Here is a 22,751-nt window from a genome sequence, read left to right on the forward strand (position 1 = left end):
TGTTTGTCTGTCTGTCTGTCAGTCTGTGTCTGTTTGTCTGCGTTCCTTTCTCTCTCGCTCCCTCTCATCTCCACCCTTACTTTTTCCAGCCAGAGGAAACATATATTCGGCTTCTGCTAAGGCGGCCCCAGCCCTTCACTTCCCACACAACAACAAGTGTTCCTCCCCAGACTCACAGGCTCACCTCTTCAGACCGGCCCCCCTACGCTCTACCATCCCCCCTCCATGCACTCCCAAGCATCCCCCTCCACACACTCCCACTCAGCGCCCCCTCTACACACTTCCCGCCCCCCACCTCGACAACCATCCCCCCGTCCCGATACCCCAACGCGCCCCTCCTCGTCTGCACGCCACACAGCAAAAGATACTGCAAGTGCCACATTTGTCCGCAGACTTCACAACGATACTGTTTTCTGGGGCATAAAGCGGTGAGAGGAGCGGCGATAAACCTGTAATGAGACGCATTTGCCCAGGAAGACATCTCGTATGCTTTTAGGGAAATATGAACAAGGCGCACATATGTTGATCTCTTGGGAAACATTTAGAAAAAAACTATAATGAAGTCGTTTTTTTCCCCAATCTGACAAGGATTCCTCAACCAAATCAGTTCAATTAATTGCCACATGTAGCCAGACTGGGAGAGTGGGGGCTTTGACTAGTGACCAAGGAGACTTGTTTCTGTCTCAGAACTTAGACTCATCGAGTTTCATGCAGCCACGACTTAGTATTTAGGTTATGTGAGTGGCCCAGTTCGGTCAGATAAAAACATATCGATTACAGATTACAAGATACACAGTTTACAGGATACACAGTTTTCCATTAGAATTTTACTGTAGATCTTTTTTCCTTGGTGTTTTATTACTTTATCATTCACTCTTGTTTTATTGTGAGTACACCGCTTCCCGTCCGATCAGCGAAGTTAAGCAACGTTGGGTCTGGTTAGTACTTGGATGGGTGACCGCCTGGGAACACCAGATGCTGTTGGCATCCCCACGTGTCAAGTGGGGTTGGTGGAGGATTAGTGCCCCTCCCCGTAAAACAATTAACTCTAAGCCTTTGGCCACCCCGTCTGGGATACATGGCGTCTGGCAATGAATGAATGAATGAAAAAATGCTTGAAAGGCGTATGAATTAAAACATATGTATATACTGATAATCTTACGCAAAACTTAAGAAAATTCATAGTTATTACCCATGGAATGCACCCCTCCGAGAGAGAGAGAGAGAGAGAGAGAGAGAGAGAGAGACCCCCAGCTCTCCATCGCAGCATAAAAAGGAGAGGTTTTAGGGCGTGGGGTAATGAAAAGAGGTCTTAGGTTTTCTCTTTAATATGCACACTGGCCATTATTTCCAGCCCAATGTTTACCTAGACGGAGTTCGCCCTGGCTTGGGAGGATGTGAAAGGTATGCCTGACTCTCTTTGCCCTCATACCAAGCCACATGTTACATTTCTGCCCCTCATATTATGTTGTTTTTACTTTATCATCACCATCCTCCTCCTCTTTCTCTTCTTTCTTCTCTTCCTCCTTCTCCTCCTCCTCTTCGTCTTCATCTTAGGGACTTTTTCTCCCACTTTAGGAATGGGTGATGTGCGATCCAGATAACGAGGAGAGAAGAAAACAAAGGTAAAAAATCGACCTAATACATTTAATTGTGTGATGATGTGACTTTCTATTTTTTAGTCATCATTTTGATAAACCATCCACAGAACATAAATATATCGATCCATCCAAGAAATGAGAGAAAGGTGTGTGAAGTAAATCACGATGCGAGATGTAAGTGAGGATGAAGTGGGACCCGCCTCCTCACCACCACTTGGCCTCAAGACAGTGCAAGAGGATGCAAAAAGTTGTAAGGTGCCAAATAAATTGCTGAAGGAAACGTTCTGCGGAGTCTCCTATGGCACCTAGAATACGTTCCTATAATCTGGATTCTAAATGCCTTTGGAGATTTCGCAACACATCATTCCCCTGTCAATGTCTGCCACTTTCGTCAGTATCTCCAACACTTCTGTCCATGTTTCCACCACTTCTTTCAATCTTTCCACCACTTTTCTCGATGCCTCCAACACTTCTGTCAATGCCACCAACACTTTCGTCAATGTCTGCACCACTTCTGTCAATGCCTCCACTACTTCTGTCAATGTCTCTACCAACTCTGTCAATGTTCCCACCACTTCTGTCAATTATTCCACCACTTCTGTCAAAGTCTCCACCATTTCTGTCAGTGTCTCCACCACTACTGGCAATGTTTCCACCGCTTCTGTCAGTGTCTCCACAACTTGCCAATATCTTCACCACTTCTCTCAGTATCTCCATTTTTTCAGCACTGCCAACACCTGTTAAAAACTCGTATCCTCACCACTATAAATATCTCCAAAACCTGTCAGTATCTCCACCACCTCCTTCAATACGCACTGGCCGGTAGGACGGACCTTCTGGGAACCATTAGTGGCATCAAAGACTAGTGATAAAAATACTCCGATGAAAGTCAGAAGCATTTCCTGAAGAGACGTGATTTTACAGATTTAGTGATATGAAAAAAGAAAAAAAGAGAGTAGAAAAATGAGGAAAACTTGATCCTGTGAGATGAAGAGAAGACTCAGAATAAATGCGTATCAGCTGCACAAAACTTCTTAATAATCAGTTTTTGTTAAGTTCCAATCTTTCCCTTGAATATGACAGGTAATAATCGAATATACGTTCAGATCCCCAATAGTAGTGTTAAAAGAACATGGCTAAAGGGAAACACACTTTGTCCAACAGCCTAATCGGCCTAGATAAACTAACCCAGTCTCCCAGTTGCGAGCTGGATGTGTTACGACTGCAGAACCGTCTCTCCCTACCATGTGAGGTGGTGACAGGATTTCGGGGGGTTGACTAATGTGCGAATGAGTGCCGTGCCCTTTTCCCTGGGCATGCTTTTGCGCTTTCCTTTTGTGGCGTGATGTCTATTCCCTTCAACCCCCCCCCCTTTTATTTTACCTAGGTATCCTTATGCAAAAAAAAAAAAAAAAAAAAAGTCAGGATAATAATGGTGAAGGATGACAAATACAAACAGTACGAATTTTTTAACCCTGTCAATCCGATTTCTTTTTTCGCTTTATTCCCATGACAATTACATACAGCCGAAGACAGATTTTTTTACTTAACCCCTTCATTGCGAGACAGCTTTCCTAACCTGAGTAAAATCGTCTGGAAGTAGCTACTATAAATCAATAAAACGGGACATCACAACGCCTACCTCTGTATTTATGTAACGCATTATTTTCCTCCATTCTTGCTTCCTTCAGACAGACGACTTTACTCAGCTTGGGAATGAATTACTCCGGGAGAGAGAGAGAGAGAGAGAGAGAGAGAGAGACAGAGACAGAGACAGAGAGACAGAGACAGACAGACAGACAGACAGAAAGAGAGTTAATATTAATTCATTAATTCAGGAAGAGTGAAGGTTCTAAACTTACTCATGGTCAAGAAAACTCAAGCGTTTTATCAAAGTTACCGTTCCCTTATTTTATTTACCTGAGTCATGATATAAAGGTTATAAGAGTGTCTGTATTAACACATTCACTTTCCTTTTATCGAAGCACCTCTCGTTTTTCATTGTAGCTGAAGTTACCTCATTACGTTCAACTGTGCGGAAGCAAGACATAAAGAAACGCTGAGATCTTGGGCCCCGATCTGTCGACGCGAATTGTCGTTCGATGTGCCTCCGCCAAGTCTTGAGCACGGATCCGCCATGCAACCTCCATGACAGGGTTCATTGTGGGTTGAAATGGGACTAAAGATAAACTAAGCTGACCCCATATGACATAGGCCTTTGACCCCTTGACCTTGCTGACCTAATCAGTTCATCGTCCCATCATACTGCATCACTGACAAAAGTCTGGTGGATATCCGTCAATGGGTTCTGGAGATAACGCTCCCAAAATAGTGTTACGGATGCACGAACCCACCCATGGACGGACAGACCAACCGGCATAATGAGAATATTAAAATTGTCACCATTAATTCTCTCATGATTGGTACAACTCTAGCATCATAATTTACCTTACGTTAGACCATTCATTTCGTGTCATAAGACCTGGGAGTGTTAATCCCTTCAGTACGATGACATACTATAATTTACTGTAGATACTTATAGACGATTTATCTTTTAGTGTTAAATAATCTAGATACTTGCAGACGATTTATCTTTTAGTGTCAAATATTCTAGATCCTTGTAGACGATTTATCTTTTAGTATCAAATATTCTAGATACTTGTAGACGATTTATCTTTTAGTATCAAATATTGTAGATACTTGTAGCCAATTTATTTTTAATATAACTTATTCTACATACTTATAGACGATTTATTTGGTCGTATAATATATTCTAGATACTTACAGACGATTTATTTGTTAGCATGATTTATTATTGATGATTATAAACGATTTTTATAAGGATTAAGAGACTTTCGAAATGAAGGAGTTAATTATAACTTTCAAACTCTCTCAGTGGGAATATGTTATTCCAAGCTGAATTATATCGTCTGTAGATAGCATGAAGATAAGCGAGAAATTCGTCCTTTAGCTGAGGTTAACTCACGATAAAATCTCTCTCTCTCTCTCTCTCTCTCTCTCTCTCTCTCTCTCTCTCTCTCTCTCTCTCTCACGGCGTCTTCCGTTACGTGGTGAACTCCCTTTGTGAAGCGTCAGAGGCTAGAGTATCATGGAAAGCATTGATCTTCCTAACGACTGCTGAAGCTGGGTGTTAGGATTTCTGTGTGTGTGTGTGTGTGTGTGTGTGTGTGTGTGTGTGTGTGTGTGTGTGTGTGTGTGTGTGTGTGTGTGTGTGTGTGTGTGTGTGTGTGTGTGTGTGTGTGTGTGTGTGTGTGTGTGTGTGTGTGTGAAAAGGGGGAAGCGATACCGATGCCGATACTAACAAATGGCTGATACTTTGCCGATACCGTTACCGATACCAATACTTTTTTATTTTGATTTTATTTATTTGATTTTATTTTGATTTATTTGATGCCGGTAACGTGAGTGTTGTTAATGCAGGAGCAATATAGTAATCGATATATAATATTAATATATGATAATATTACATCATACACGTAATTATAATGTAATATAATATAATATCATAACCATCTGTTTATCAGTGTCAAGAAACATGAGCATCTTGAATCACATAATAAACCAGAAAAGTATCGGAGTATCGGCCACATTATTACCTTGCCGATACTGATACCGATACTACAAAAAAGGCCGATACACACACACACACACACACACACACACACACACACACACACACACACCGAAAAAAGGTCAAAAGATTTAGTAACCAAGTCGGGTGAAACTACTGTATTTCCACCATAAACATAATTTCCATATGTAGTCATAATTTTCCAGACAAAAGCTTTTTCCCCCACTACCCACCTCCTCTCCTGTCACAGCCGTCATCAGGAAAACAGTAATGGTTCGTCGTAATAAACACCAACTGATACGGGACTCGCCTGTCATAGTTTCACCGGGACGTCAGCAGGTTGTTAATTATAGTCACGCCAGGTGCACCTTTTGCTCTGTAAAATCATTTATTTCATTACTACTTCTAGTTTTACATGCAACCGTCATTTATTGCTATTGGGTCGTATTCTCAGTATTATTTACGTCTTAAAAACTCTTCCACAACAATTTAATTTTTTGGAAATGGATTATCCCCTTGAATCCATTTATCCCTCCCCTTCAATTTAGTCCTGATACTTCCTCACGATTCTATTAATCTTCCAATAGCCTGTAGTAGTGAAAGAGTTGATAAAAGCTAACAGTGTGTTTTAATTACAAATGCTCCACTTCCACTCCATCGAGGGATTTATCGTGTGGTGTGGAAACGGCTCAGTCGGTGCTCTCATAGTCTACTCTGCATCATTTATTCATTTCCTACTCCCCCTGGCACAATCGCGCCCACACTGGCTGACTGAGCTGTTCCTGTAACACATACGATACTACCACGTGAGTTTCTGGGATACCCCTATTTATGAGTCACCCTGAATTTAATCCCTCAATATTAGAAACGCATTTATTCACCTGCGAATGAGTCTACAGAAAGTTAATTCCTTCAGTCAGAGAATGCATTGTTCAGTCGAATTTGCTACTATCAGACAACTGTACTCAATTCAGGAAGGACCCCTATTATAGTCGCGGCTCACGACTCTGAGGCTGTCATTATTGTACCCTGGCAACCTACCATTCAAAAGTGCGTCCGATTTCGTATCATTATTATACACGAATCATATCATTATGCATTAATATATTATAAACGAATGTTATTATACACGAACATATACACGAATCGCATGCGTCTCATACACGAAATCAGACGAGCTTTTCAATGGTAGGTTGCCAGGGCACGATAATAACAACCTCAGAGTCGCGCGCCGTGACTATAGTGAAGAGGCCAGTGAAGGCTATAACTAACCCTTCCTCGTTGATAAACTGTCCTATGAGAATATAACTGTCTGGAGATCGCAAGAATAAAAGTCAAAACACGGTACTGAAGAGACTAAAGGTGGAACCAAGAGAAACAGAGGAATGAAGGATGGGAGTAAAATCGTTGGGAACGGTAAGAATAAAGTAAAAGTAATCGAAATAAAGAGGTTACAAAAGAAAGTGTAGAAAAAGTGAAGGATGTTGAAGTACAAGAAAAAAAGTGAGAGGATTGAAAGTACACAAATAGAGGAATGAAAAGAGTGGATGGTGGAGTTTTAGTGGAAAGGAGTGAAGAGGCTGGGGAGATGGAGAGAGAACATTTCATTCAGTTACTAGATACGGTGAGTGAAAGGGATGCTGTGATATCAGATTTGGCGATGGCTATACCAGTGAGAGGATCAGAAGACGAGTTAGAGTGAGGGAGAGAGTCGGAGTGATTTCGAGATAGAGATTGTATGAGTGAGAGTGGGATTTAGAATAACAGCGAATTCGAGAGAGAGAGAGAGAGAGAGAATATCCAGGAATCACAGGGGTATACTTGCATTCTTCTGGAGTGTAGTGTGCATGATTTGTGACAGATTACTGAATTAAGAGGCGAAGGCAGTAACGGGTGAGTTATAATTCATTCAACATAACTCAGGCCAGATTTTCGTTGTTCTGCAGCCCATTTCACAAATGTTAGAGGCAGAAAAAGACAGTGCTACGGCTCTACATTCTTTCGATAAATTCCCTCGTGACAAACGTCACATTCATGTTAATCTACTGGTACAACAGAGCATTCAAGATGGAGATGTCAATTTAAGGCCAATTTTTAGTGAAATGAGTATACTACGTGAAGTGTAAGTGGATTCAGGGAGAGCAATAGGTTGTTTACGCAAAAGTGTCCAGTAGAGAGAATTTTGCAGTTAGGTGGAAAGACACTGAAGCATTTATGGTATAGGGAAGGTACATGATATACCGTAGAACAGATCAGCAAGCATTGTGGAGGGAACTAGGAGTATGTGATGTGAATGTTAGTTTACCCAAGTCGTTCAGAGTACGATAATATAAGCAGCTGCAAGTTTAAATCTTGCACTAAGTGGAAGGTTCAGCGCAAATGCAGCTGAGCAACAGGGCCGTGTCATGATACAATATCCATTCATTGGAAATAAAAACGTAGTGTACTGACAGAAGTGAAGACAAACATCTGGTGCTGCAATGATTCGGAAGAGTGGCAGTTGTGAGTGCGATCCAACTCATTGGTGTGTGTGAATGATCCAGCGCTGATAATAGGTGAAGAGTGGGAACTACAGCTAGGTAGAGGGATTTAGCAGTGTGCATGGTACAGAGTATTTAAAAGTAAATACGGAGAAAATGAAAGATTGTACTTGGAGGAAGCACGGTAACAAACTGTGGTGGGGGACTAAGTGGCACACACAGAGAAACGGTGGAATTGTCTTAGTATTTGAGTCATATTGTAAACAGAGCTGTCCGTACTGAAAATGATAAAGGAAAGGTATCGGAGGGGAGAGGGTTATCATATGCCAGTGTAATGGACTGGCTTTGGATAGGACGTGATATCGATCCCCAGCAGGAGCAGGAAACAGTTTCAAGATATTTTTAACGTTGTCATTAAACCTACCACGCGATCTACATACATACTCATAAAAATATCACCGAAAATAGCACCAGACTAATGAATGAGGGAGATATAGCATGCACTAAACACAGATGTTTGATATTAGCGCCCAAGCGGTGGCATGTGAAGAAGTGTAGCGCTTCTGATGCACATAAGAGGGCTGCTGGGAAGTCTAGTCTAAATCCAGAATTAGATACATTAACAAACTAAAGAGACACTGGAAGTAACGACAAATAATTGGAATGAACGGTGAGAGTAAGAAAGCACTGCATGACACTACATCTAAGTCCTCGTCACATACCAGGGATGTGACCAAAAATTTCACACCTACTCTCGTATAACTTTTGACTGTTGGTTGGGCAAAATCGGTGAATGAACTTTATGGGTAGGAGAACTTTAATAGGCAGTCTTGATGTAATTGTCTAAGTACTTAATTGCTAAATATGACACACACACACACACAAACACACACACACACACACACACACACACACACACACACACACACACACACACACACATTCAAGGATTCACTGTTGCTTCCAGAACCGGGGTACAAATGCTGAGGGGACAAAATTAAAGACTGAGGACTTCCGAAACAAGTTACTTAAAGCGTCTCTGGAATGACAAGGAGAGGCAGGGGGATAAAAGAAATTGTGAAGAAAGTGGTCGGGAGAGAGAGAGAGAGAGAGAGAGAGAGAGAGAGATGGAATGATAAGATAGGAGTATAAATGTTGCAAAAGTGGTGTATGAAAGAAGGGATCATTACAAAATAGGGTCAGAGATGCTTGGAAATCTTGTTTATGAAAACTTTTTCTCACAGGATGCAGTGGTTGGCAATAAACAGACACTATAATACACATCCACTGAAAAATGATTCCTTGCGACATATATTGGTAGAGGTTTTGGAAACTATTTTCATACATACTGGCCTGAACTGCGCATTGGTTATTACAAAAAAAGTGAAAATGTAATCCACTTGACGGTTAATGATATTTTGGATTGTATCCTCGTCAGCTCTGGAGTACTAACACTTGTTGTTTACTAGTTTATTCATGCTTCTTGTATGTTATCGTTCTTTAATATATCAGTTACGGAATCTAGGACCTTATCAAAAATACCTGAATACTATCCAAGATAGTACAGAGATGTAGTGTGGAGAATGTCTCGCTAAGGTGGAGGTGTTAGTAAGTATACAGATCAGACGGTAATACTTCCTTTAGTGATGAAACACGCCTACATATTCATACTTTACACATAAGCGTGGAAATGAACGTCAAATACTAATGGCCTCTCACTAACACCTACACACACGCACACACCCAGAACCCAGCACACTAAGGGCCCAACTTCAGGCAACTCGTTCTCTAAACGCGATTCCAATGTGGCGGCGGCGACACTGGCCTCGGGATTATTGGGACCCCGCACTACTCGACCCCCCCTCACACACCTCCTCTCCCTATCCCCTCCCCACCTCCGATCCCCCTATCCCAAATCCCTCCCTTTCCCCCCAGTCCCTCCCTTCAACTCTACTCCCTCCCCTTTGCCCTTACCAATATCCCTCCTTTCCCTCCATTCCCCTCTCCACTATTTTTTATAAACATAATTTCCTTCCCACTACCCTACTACCCTCTACCTCCCTCTCTACCCCGTCCCTTCCCTCGCTCCCTTCCTCTATCCTTTCCTCCATTTCCCTTCCTTCATTTCCCTTCCTTCCCCCTATCCCCGTTCCCTCTCCCTTCCTCTTTTTCCCCTCCCTCCTTCCCGCCCCCTACCCCCGTTCCCTCTCCCTTCCCCTATCCCCCTCCCCACTCCCATCCCCCTTCTTTCTCTCCCTCTTTCTCTCTTCCCCATCCCAACTGTCGCCACCGCCTCCTTCTCTCCTTCCTCCTCCTTTTATAGATACACATGGAAATGTTTAATGAGAAGACATAACATTTTCGGCCCGAGTTGGAGTCGTTTCAGGTCCAAGTCTGGCCTAAACTGTTGCTTCCTTTCACTAAGCCATATTTCCAAATGTGGCCATAATTCTGACAATATATTGTATACACCCGCACTCACAAATCAATAATGGGTTGTGTCTTGCTTGAACTTTATGTGTGTGTGTGTGTGTGTGTGTGTGTGTGTGTGTGTGTGTGTGTGTGTGTGTGTGTGTGTGTGTATGTCAACAAAATAACTCAACAGTTTTGATTCGATTTTAATCACTCTTAGTGGAAGGGTTGATGGTTAGTCGAGGGGTTGACCTGTTATTTTTCAGAACAACAGACCAAACTTCAGGATCATACGGCAAGATCAACTTAACCTCTTTGCGTCCCGAGTCCCCGATATGGGACGGAACTGAGCATTTTCATAATTTAATAATGAAGGGAATCCCTGGGTAGGGACCTATGAACTTCGCGACTATGAGCCGACAGCCGGAGGGCGGTACGCCTAGCACCCTTCCAGCAAAATCCCTCCCACAGGAGCTCTTGGCGCTAAGGGGTTAAAACAGTTTTTAATCTTTTTGAGACCATACCTGGTGGAAGGGTTGAGTGTAAGGTAGGAACACAGGAACGCAGTCATTTCATTTTGAGAACAATCACTCCCAGGTCAAGGTCACTGATCAAGGTCAAAGTCTGACCCGTGTGTGTCTGAGTACAGACTAAATAACCAAAACAGTTTTGATCCAAAATTGGTGGAAGAGATGAGGGTCAGCCTTGGGGTTAGTTCATTTTCGAGAACATGTCAAAGACCAAGATCACATGACAAGGTCAACTTAAAAGGTAATTACTCGATTTAGTCCAAATTCTGTTAAATGGCTTAGGGTTGCCAAGGATGAGATTCGACATGAGAACAATCGGTCAATAAAAATGGTATTTGTTAAGGTTACATGGCAAGATTAATTTGAACAGCTCTGATGCGATAAAACAAAACTTGATGGAAAGGTTGACTGCTGGGCAAAAACAAAAGGACTCGGGTTTAAGGACAATCAGTCTATGGTCAATGTCGGAAAGACACGGCTGATGTTGGATCTGCGAGTGTTTGTAAATAAAATAACTGATCTATTGTTATTCAGTTTTGTGGATAGGTTAAAGATCACCCTATGGATTTAATTGATGTTTCTGAAAACAGTAGGTCAAAGCTCAAGGTCACACAACAAGAACAGCTCTAACAATTTCTATCCTATTTAGATCAAACATTGTGAGGTAGTTCATTGTAATGCACAGGTAAAGGGAGTCGATTATGAAAATATCTGTCAAAGATAATTGTCATAAGGCAAAGGCAACTGGTCGACCCTGTATCATAAAGAGTTTGATTGGATTTGGACCATATTTAGTGGAATGAATAGAGGCTTGCCAAGGGGGAAAAGATTCGATTTTGAGAACAGCATCAGTACGTCAAAGGTCAAGATCACAGGGAAGGACCAGTTATAATAATTCTGAACCTATCTGAGTCAAAACTGGCGTGAATGAAGCAGTGGGAATTTGGGGACAATGAGTCAAACATCAGGGCCACAAAGCAGAGTCACGTGTTCGGCCCTTAATCCAATTTAAGGACAAGGTGTGGCGCTCTCAGAGTGCTCCTTGCCTACATATTTGAAAGTCATGTCAGTCCATCGTTTTGTAGACTATGATGAGCAAGGCAGAGTGGGAGTGAAAGATCTTTGGCCTTAGTAAGGTATATATATATATATATATATATATATATATATATATATATATATATATATATATATATATATATATATATATATATATATATATATATATATTTATTTATTTATATTTATGTTTATATATATACGAGTATATTGAACAATTTAAGCTTTTAAAGAAGCACCTCCATGTTACAAATAATCCTGCTGACTAAAAAAAATCTGCTTTTGCTTACTTCCATAAATAAATACTGTGTTAATATACTGACAGGAAACACCACCTATATTTCATCAGTTTAATTTGCTGTATAAATGAACCAGTAATTCAAGCGTAGGTGGAGCAAGACCCTCAGCCTCTCGAGTTAAAAGGGATTTTAATGAGTAAAAATCGGTCGCCAGGGTTCTCTGAATGAACTCTTAAGTACTTAAGACGACTTAAAAGTGCAAGAAATTCTCTCTCTCTCTCTCTCTCTCTCTCTCTCTCTCTCTCTCTCTCTCTCTCACACACACACACACACACACACACACACACACACACACACACACCGACAAATAAATCTAAATGAAGTCTGAGTGTTTGGTAAAATCATTTGTCGAGGATCGAAATTTTTCATACATACACAGACAGACTGACATACATATACTTATAAATATACATACATACATACGTACATAAAACATACATAAACAAAAACATACATACATACACACCTAAACATACATACATACATATAGACATCCATCCATCTATCCATCCAATCATCCATCCATTTATACACACATGCATACACACATAAACAACCTCAACATGGTGTGGTAAATAATAAACATCATCACATTGAAAGGGTTAATGTATTTGGCAAGTAATTTGGGACACGCTCAATATAACTACAGACCTGATGGGGGAACGATAATCTAATGCTTGTGTGACAGACAGTTCAATTACCTTCCATTATCAGTGTATAAAATCTAGGTTCGATGGGTGGGTGTTTGAGCGTCATGGATGAGAGAGAGAGAGAGAGAGAGAGAGAGAGAGAAAGAGAGAGAGAAAAGTGTGTGTGTGTGTGTGTGTGTGTGTGTGTGTGTGTGTGTGTGTGTGTGTGTGTGTGTGTGTGTGTGTGTGTGTGTGTGTGTGTACTGGCATGCTGATGACTACCGAACATGAGCGATAGGTTTACAGGATTTGACATCTATTGGGCATTTTAATTGCAATGAAAAAAAAAAAAATGGTGAAGACGAAGAAACACAAATCAGTGAGAAATTTCTGCTCTTTTTCCTTCTACCAACGCAATCTATGACAACATTCGAGTTTATCTCTGCACTCACATCACAGCATTCCGGTTTATCCACCCACCCGTAAAAAGATATCCCTACACATCTATTCACTCACGCTCCCACAACGCACTAGCCATATTTATTTATTCATTTATCCACTCTCTTCCCCAATTATCCACCTACCCACCTGTTCTAAAAAATAAAAAAAAAGTTTCTCTACCCATCCACTCATTTATTCACCGGTAAATTAATCCCACTTACCCACTCACAACACAGCATCCCCATTTATTCATCCCGCCACTCAGTCAAAATAGAGCAATCCCACATAGATCCATCCACTCATCCACTCACACCACAGTATCTCTATTTATTCCCTCTACTCATCCGTCCTCTATCAACACAGCAACTCCGTTTATCCATGTAGTCACTCAGAACACTTCCTCGTTCCAATGGCTGGCAGGAAATGGAACTAAACCCATCAACACAAGGAGTAACTCGATTCACTTACGCCTGCCTCACCCGCGGGACTGTGTTATCCTGAGCTACAACCCTCTCTCACTTGCATACTATTCTCACTCTAACATGGCCTCGACTTTCGTCCTTTTGAAGCTTATTTCGCGAAGATCACTGGCGGAAGAAGGACAGTGCTAGAGCCCTATGCTCTTTACGTATCACTTATTCGTGTCTATTCACAGGTTCTAGTGTTAATCTTCTAGTACAACTCACAAGTCAAGACTGAGAGATGGGATTTTTAGGCTTTGAAGATTATTTCAAGAAGCTCATTGGCAGAAAAAGGACGTTACAGCTCTACGGTACGTACTGTCCATAGCAATAATTCGTGACTAGCCACGTACGCTAGTGTTAATCTGCCCTATTACAACTCACCACCCAAGACTGGGAGATTGAATCTTTAGGTCGTCAAATTAGAAAGGGCAAAGTATGTCATATTCATTTTATTCCTGCTATCTCCAGAAAATTTCGTTCAGTTTTTGAGATATTTTTGGATTGGAGGGGTCAGATAAAGCCATAACTAATTCCTTCACTAGTCCAGCAAAATCGGAGTAAGATCTTACGTTGGATGGATAAATAAAGCAGCAAACACGTCCCTGTACTGAAGGGGTAAGAGGATTTGCATCACCTCTCTCTTACTGCGTGTATTTCAGTATTTGTATCGTTTCCATTTTTGTGTGTTATTTATGTAATCTGCGCTGCTAGTCAAATGATAGAAGTAGTGCCAGATATATTAGTAACTTATGCAAAAAGCTTTTCTGTCTTATTCTTGTTACCACCAGACAATTTTATACAGTTCTGGATTTTTTTTTTCCGAACTGGGGGTTAGATAAATCCTGCACTGATCCATTCACTGCAAGAGGTTTGCCTTGAACAAAATCGTCAGCAGGTAGAAAAATAAGCTCTCTGGCTGAAGGGGTTAAGGTGTAATATATAGAACGAATTACTTGGGTGGAACGTGCCTGAGGTGTATCTGCAGTTCATTTAAACTGTGTGGAAATTTACATCTTTCTGCAGCTTATTTCCCGTTGCTGGATTGCAGAATGAGATAATACAAACGCTCTGCACCCTTTCTATAGCACTTTGACGTGACTAGAATCATATTTTAGTGTTAATCTCTTGCTACAGCGTAGCATTCAAAATGGAGAGATGGCAAAATTAGGCCAAGCTAAAACGAATGAAGAATAGTGGGGTTACTGAAGCCTTCCACACTCCCTTGACTGTATTCTTGTGAGCTTCGGACACACTCTCTCTCTCTCTCTCTCTCTCTCTCTCTCTCTCTCTCTCTCTCTCTCTCTCTCTCTCTCTCTCTCTCTCTCTCTCTCTCTCTCTCTCTCTCTCTCTCTCTCTCTCTCTCTCTCTCTCTCTCTCTCTCTCTCTCTCTCTCTCTCTTACAATGCCACAATGGACTGTTGGCATGGTGCTGCTCTCTGATTCCCCTTGTTACTGGTGTTGCTATTGACTCCACGCCGCTAATGGGGTGATTCCGCCCTAACAGTGTACATTGCAGACTCCCACCTACAATACAAATATGTGCTATACCCTTTTCATTTTAACTTTGCCCAACATTGCCGTCCCTCCATCTTGAATGCTGAGCTGTAGAAAAGATGAAAACTAGACGAGGTGCTGATAATGAAGTGCTATGGAAACGATATAAAGTTGTATTATTGCTTTATACTGCAACTGAGCTAAAGGGAAAAAAATGTGAAAGGACAAAAATCTTTGCCAAGTTAAGGTATACAAATTTAGTAAAATATCTGTACGTTGAATGGATAGAGCGAACAGTGAGCAAAAATGTTCAGCTTTTTCACTACGGTGCTTTATTTGTCGATGTTTACACTTTCGCTACCTCCAGCAGATTTAGTTTCGTCTAGGGTAGAGTTTTTGAATTAAAGAGATTAGATACAATATTTCGTAATTCCTCCGCTACTTGGGTATTCTCTTAATCTGAGTAAAATGCCTGGAGTAGCAAAGATAAGTAGACGTCACTGTATGAAATAAATGGAGAATTTCATTGTAGCAGAAGACAAAATGACATGGAGGTGATTAGTTTGTGGCCACTCCTACTAGGATTAAGGAGCCTAGGTGCAATTAGACAGGGAGAGGTAGATATTGTAACCCACGCATTTCGATCTAAGCCAATTTTTGTCAGAGCTTGACCTTGACATGACATTTTCAGAACTTTGAGGTGGATCTGAGAATTTCATAGGTTTGAATGATCAGTGGATGGATATATGGCCCATCGCATTTTACTTCTGTTACCTAAGTTTTATGTTTTCCTGTTCTTTTTTTCTTAATGCATCCCCCCCTCATTACCCTCACACAGCTGCTGACTTACAGGAGATTTGATTTTCCCCGTGTGAAGTGCAACTCTCATGTGTGCAGGGACTCCCAACATACAGCTCTTCCAAAAAGAGTGGAGGCTAAGGTTTTTTGTCTCATAGTCACTGACCTTCCTCCCTTTACTGACTTCCTTTAACCTCTCTCTCTTTGCAGGACTTTATATATTTTTTTTTATTTCTATCACTACTTTATTGGTCGCTGCTCCCCTGAACTATCTCCTTGCATCCCTCCTGAAATACAACAGTCTCGTAGCACCCAAGCAACAACAAACTCTCACCCTTTCCTGTCCAACTTTCTACTGCAAGAGTTAGCTGATACTTCCAGTCCCTCATGTGAGCAACAGGTCAAGTCTGGAACTGACTTCTGTCTGTATTTCCTTCAGCCTATGACCTCCAGTTTTTAAAGCACAATGTGACCAAACACCCTCCCCCCCTCCCTCCCTCTCTCTCTCTCTCTCTCTCTCTCTCTCTCTCTCTCTCTCTCTCTCTCTCTCACACACACACACACACACACACACACACACACACACACACACACACACATTTTTTTGGTGGGAACAGTTGTACTGGTTTCTAGGTTTTGGTCCTACCTTGCATTACAGAACATGAGAAAAAAAGGTTATGATGATGATGATGATGATGATGATGATGATGATGATGATGATGGTGGTGGTGGTGGTGGTAGTGGTGGGTGGTTGTGTGAGAGAGGAAGTGGGCCCAAAGGGGGTAAGGAGTACATAATCCTACAACTTTGCAGTAGTCTTCATTATGGCTAAATTGATGATACCAAGTTGTTTTGGTGATTTGTAATACCTTGGTGTGACGGGTCGGGTTGAAGCTAATAATATCATATAAACAAGATAGAACTGTACTTTTATAAATTTCATCGTTCATTCTTACTCTTCGATGTGATTATACTATAAGTCACTGTACTGGTGTACACAGTACATTTAGTTTTTATAATCACAGGAAGAATGCCACAAAAATTTAAAACAAAGGAAAATGAAACACCGAGAACTTGAGCATCGAGCTGTCAGTGCAAAGCATCTCTTGGTATGCTTCTGCCAAGCTTTGTGCGCGGACTGCCATGCAACTTCCATGACCTTGCTGACCTTGTTAGTTCATCCCATGATCACCATCTTGGCTGGGGTGAGGAACTGAGTCAGATCACTCCTGATAGAGGTTATGGGTTAGGGGGAAACCCATTGAAGATGGCCAGGAGGGTGAAGAGAAAGGTACAAAGCTGGGAGGGGGAGAAGAGATGCGATGATTCAGGGCCGAAATTGGGAAACAGATTGCCTCGCCGGCAGGCTAACCCCAAAAATCCTGACCGGGGTTGGATAATCTGGCTCTATCTACACCCTTGTCCACCACTCCCCTCCCTTTCTCTCTTCCCAGCTCTTTCTCTTCCCCCACCACCCCTACACATCACTGGCTCATATTCTCGCTGTTTAAGGGCACTCCTCAACACTTCCCTCTAGTCACATTATTTATACATATTGATATCTAAGCTCTATATGGGTGTAATATGAAAAATAAACCATTAGGGAAGAGGTGCTAGTGAGTCCCTAAACCAATAAACACACACACACACACACACACACACACACACACACACACACACACACACACACACACACACACACACACACACACACACACACACACACACACACACACACACACACGAAGGACAGAAAGACAGAAGACCAAGGAAAGTCGGCGATTCTTGGGCTATCATTTCTGGGATGTTGCATCAACCCACATCCGCAGAGAAGGAAGAGAGGTGGAGGGAAGGAGAGAAGTGAGAAGAAAGCATGGTTGAAGTGAGACTAAAGATAAACTAAACTGACCCCATATGACCTTGACCTTTGGCCTCTTGACCATGCTGATGTAATCAGTTCATCGTCCCTTCATACTGTATCACTGGCAAAAGTTTAGTTGAAATCCGTCGAGGGGGTCAGGAGACATTGCACCCAAAAGCAGAAGACTTTGAGCTTGCTGGCCTAATCAGTATAGTGTCCTTTGATAATGCATCACTGACAAAAGTTTGGTGGAAATCCATCTTGCTGGCCTAATCAGTATAGTGTCCCTTCATAATGCATCACTGACAAAAGTTTGGTGGAAATCCATCAAGTGGTTCAGGAAGATATCGTGCCCACAATCCAAGTCGACACCACATGAACTCACCTTTGATCCTTTGACCTTATTAACCTAATCAGTTCATAGGCCCTTCATACTCTATCACTGACAAAATTTGGTCGAAATCCGTTGAGGAGTTCAGGAGATATCGCTTCCACAAGGATAAGCTAAGCTGACCTCATATGTCCTTGACCTTAGATTTAGGCCTAACTGACCTAATTAGGTCATCATCTCCCCATACTGCATCACTGAAAAAAGTTTGGTGAAAGTCCATTGATGGGTTCAGGAGATATCGCACCCAGAAAGGTGATGAAGATGCACGGACCCATGCACGCACGCACGCACGGATGGGCAAACCAGTCACTTTATACCTCCTCCACCACAGGCAGGCAGAGGCATAAAAAGAGCACCCCAAAAGCTCGCACTTCTGCCTAGATAGTACCATCTCCTCATTTGACTTTGATCTTTTTTCCTTTTCATCAAACATGTAACCACTTGTTCCTCTGATGATCCTCAGACATTATCACAAACTTGAGTGCAAATCCATCCAATAATTTTTCCATAATGTTGCTGACAGACAGAATGACAAACCGAGTAAAAAACATAACATGCATTCATAGTGGAGGTAACAACAGTCATTTGGTGCATATATTCTAAATGAACTGTATAGCCCATGTACAGGGAAACCACAAAATACTTACAGGAATTATTAAAAAAGAAACTAATGTTAACCTAATCCTAATGGAACGTCAAAGGAAAAGCATACAATATCAGCAGAAGGGCGGCAGCAGCTGAGAATAATGGGTGGTGCTAATCGCCCTTGTTCAACCTCTCCCTCCAACACCCCACCCACCAGATGTTGGCACTGGTCGGCCTGGTGTGGTGTAGTGTGGTGTGGTGTGGTGTAGTATGTGTTGTGAGGTGATGTGTGGTGTGTAGTTTGATGTGTGTTGAGTGGTGATGTGTAGTGTGGTATGCTGTGGTGTATTCAATGTGTTGTGTGGTGTGGTGTGTGGTATGTGTTGTGTGGTGTGGTGTATGGAATGTGTTGTGTCGTGTGGTGTGGTGTGCGGTGTGGTGTATGGCATAGTGTGTTGTGTGGCGTGGTGTGTTGTGTAGTATGGTGTGTTGTGTGGCGTGGTGTGTTGTGTAGTATGGTGTGTTGTGTGTGGTGTTGTGTTGTGTGTGGTGTTGTGTTGTGTGTGGTGTTGTGTTGTGTGTAGTGGTGTGTTGTGTGTGGTGTTGTGTTGTGTGTAGTGGTGTGTTGTGTGTGGTGTTGTGTTGTGTGTGGTGTTGTGTTGTGTGTGGTGTTGGTCTGTGTGTGGTGGTGTATTGTGTGTGGTGTTATGTTGTGCGTGGTGTTTTTTTTTTTTTTTTTTAATGCGAGGAAGAAGGAACCAAAGGCCAAGAGCCCGCAGTAACAGTTCCCTCCAAGAGAAAAACAAAATACAATAGAGAGCCAAATTCAAGATCCGATCATTTTGAGATGCCTGGACACACTGCGTTTGAAAGACTGGAGATCATAGGCAGCAGGAAATACAGACAGAGGGAGACAGTTCCAGAGCTGACCTGTTGCATAAATGAAAGACTGGGAGTAACGGTTAACTCTTGCATTAGAGAGCTGGACAGAAAAGGGATGAGAGTTTGCTGCCAGACGGGTGCTACGCGCCCGTCGTAGAGGTGGAGGAATGCAAGCAGATAGTTCAGAGGAGCAGTGACCATTAAAGTAGCGATAGAAAAGAGATAAAGATGCAACAGTGCGGCGAAGAGACAGAGGTTGAAGGGAGTCAGTAAGAGGAGGAGAGTTAATGAGACGAAAAGCCTTTGACTCCACCCTATTGAGAAGAGCTGTATGTGGGGAGCCTCCCCACACATGAGAGTTGTACTCCACACAGGGGCGGATAAAACCCCTGTATAGAGTCAACAATTGTGCAGGGGTAAAGAAAGAGCGGAGTCGGCTTAGCACACCAAATCTCTTGGAAGCAGATTTTACAAGAGATGTAATATGATCTTTCCAAGATAAGTCCCAAGTAAATAAAACTCCAAGCATGTTCAAGGATGATGCAGGATTAAGTTGAATATTATTAAACATTAGTGGGTATACCTGTGGAAGATTTTGTCGGGTTGATAGGTGTAAGAAATGAGTCTTAGATGCATTAAAAACAACCATATTATTTTTATCCCAGTCAGAGATATGAGCCAAGTCAGACATTAGGTGTGCCATAGCCTCAGCCCTTGTTTGTTGAAGTAACTGTTGAGATGGGCGTTGCGGGTACCAAATGGAAAGGTGAAGGGTGGAGTCATCAGCGTATGAGTGGATAGGGTTAGATGTACAGCTTAGAAGATCATTGATAAATAAAAGGAAGAAAGTTGGTGATAGGACAGAGCCCTGAGGAACACCACTGTTGATAGATCTAGGAGAAGAACGATGGCCGTCTACAACAGCGGCTATAGAATGACCAGAAAGGAAGCTAGCGATGAAGGCACAGATAGAAGGATAGAAACCGTAGGGCAGTTTGGAAATTAAAGATTTATGCCAGACTCGATCGAAAGCCTTTGAGATGTCAAGTGCAATGGCAAAGCTTTCGCCAAAGTCCCGAAAGGAGGATGAAAGGTAGGTGAGACGATTGCCAGTGGAGCGTCCCTGACGGAACCCGTACTGACGATCGGAAAGAAGGTTGTGATAGGAAAGATGCCTTAAAATTTTTCTATTGAGAATTGACTCGAAAACTTTTGAAATACAGGACGTTAAAGCAATTGGACGATAGTTGGAGGGTTGGGAGTGGTCACCCTTCTTTGGGACTGGCTGAATGAGAGCAAACTTCCAGCAAGAAGGAAAGGTACAAGTTGACAGACAAAGGCTAAAGAGTTTGCCTAGGCAGGGTGTAAGCACAGAAGCACAGTTCTTGAGAACAACAGGAGGGACCCCATCAGGCCCATATGCCTTGTTAGTACTGAGGCCAGTGATGGCAGAAAATACATCAACTGAAGAAATTTTAATGTCAGCCATGAGGAAGTCAGAGGGGGGAAGTGATGGAGGAACAGCACCGGAATCATCTAAGGTGGAATTGGAGGAGAAAGTCTGTGCGAAGAGATCTGCTTTATCAGTAGAAGAAATAGCTACAGAACCATCAGAGTAGAAAAGAGGAGGGAAGGATGATGAGGTAAACTTGTTAGAAAGATTTTTGGCAAGGTGGCAGAAGGAGCGGGAAGAATTCGAGTTGGAGAGTTGGGAGCATTTAGTATGGATGAAATTATTTTTAGTAGAGTGAAGAACAGACTTAGCACGATTCCGGGCAGAAACGTAAAGATGATGTGATTCAGGGGTGGGTTGGCTCCGGTACCTTTTGTAGGCCCTCTCCTTGTTGCGGACAGCATCAGAACAAGCGTGATTAAACCAAGGCTTTCTTGCGTTAGTCAAAGGATATGAGAAAGGAATGTATGCTTCCATGCCCGAGAGAATAACCTCTGTAATGCGCAAGGCACACTCAGATGGCTCACGGCCATGGAAGCAATAATCATTCCAGGGAAAATCAAAGAAGTACTGCCTGAGGGCCTCCCAGTCCGCGGCTCCAAAATGCCACAGACGACGTATCCCTGGAGGGTCCACAGGCCGTAACGGAGTGATAGGACAGGTTAAGGTAATAAGGTTGTGATTGGAGGAGCCCAACGGAGAGAAAAGATTAACAGAGTAAGCAGAAGGATTAGTTGTGAGGAAGAGGTCAAGTATGTTGGAGCTCTCTCCAAGGCGATCAGGGATACGGGTAGGGTGCTGTACAAGCTGCTCTAGGTCATTAAGGATAAAAAAGATGTAGGCTTGTTCACCAGGTGGATCCGTGAAAGGAGAGGAGAGCCAAAGGTGCTGGTGAACATTGAAATCTCCTAGAATGGAGATTTCAGAGAAAGGAGAAATGGATAGAATGTGTTCCATCGTAGAAGTAAGATAGTCGAAGAATTTTTGACAGTCAGTAGAATTAGGGGATAAGTAAACAGCACATATATATTTAGCCAGAGAATGACAGGAAAGCCGAAGCCAGAGTGTTGAGAATTCAGAAGAATCGAGTTCAGGAACACGAGAGCAAGATAAGTCGTTGCGTATATATACACAACAGCCACCTTTGGCTTTGAAATGAGTATAGAGAGAGTAGGAGGATACAGAAAAGGGTTTGTTGCCAGTTGCCTCAGACAGCTGAGTCTCCGTTAGAAAAAGAAGGTGAGGTTTAGAGGAGGAGAGGTGGTGCTCAACAGAACACAGTGTTGTGTGTGCGTGTTGTGTTGTGTGGTATTGTGTTATGTGTGGTGCTGTGTTGTGTGAGGTGGTGTGTATGGTGTTGTGTTGTGTGTGGTGGTGCGCAGTTGGTGGTGTTGTGTTATGTGTGGTGCTGTGTTGTGTGAGGTGGTGTGTATGGTGTTGTGTTGTGTGTGGTGTTGCGCAGTTGGTGGTGTTGTGTGTGGTGTTGTGTTGTGTGTGGTGCTGTGTTGTGTATGGAATTGTGTTGTGTTGTGTTGTATTGTGCTGTGTGTTGTTCTTGTGTTGTGCTGTGCTATGAGGGTAGTAGGGTGGGTAAGGTAGGCACAAACATCCATAGTGTTTTTTTCTGAGTCACCTGGCAGCACAAACGGGACCTGCAATAAATTCGACTGTGCCTGATTTTCCCGTAAAGAAATAATGGAACCTACCAAAATTGCCTGTCTTAATAATAATAATAACTGCTCCATTAACAAGTATATTACACAGTCACTGCAATATAAGA

At 42.4% G+C, this 22,751-nt stretch overlaps 1 protein-coding gene and 1 pseudogene across 1 annotated transcript in view; one reads left to right on the forward strand and one right to left on the reverse strand.

Annotated features, from left to right (window-relative positions):
• The window catches only part of LOC145408266 (uncharacterized), a 194,090-nt gene that overhangs the window by 94,469 nt on the left and 76,870 nt on the right, over nucleotides 1–22,751 (reverse strand). The window lies entirely within an intron of this gene.
• LOC145408350 (5S ribosomal RNA) lies at nucleotides 863–987 on the forward strand (annotated as a pseudogene).

The sequence above is a fragment of the Coenobita brevimanus genome, chromosome 76, assembly GCF_032717465.1.
Source record: "Coenobita brevimanus isolate Jiangsu-jjx chromosome 76, ASM3271746v2, whole genome shotgun sequence".
Lineage (NCBI taxonomy): Eukaryota > Metazoa > Arthropoda > Malacostraca > Decapoda > Coenobitidae > Coenobita > Coenobita brevimanus.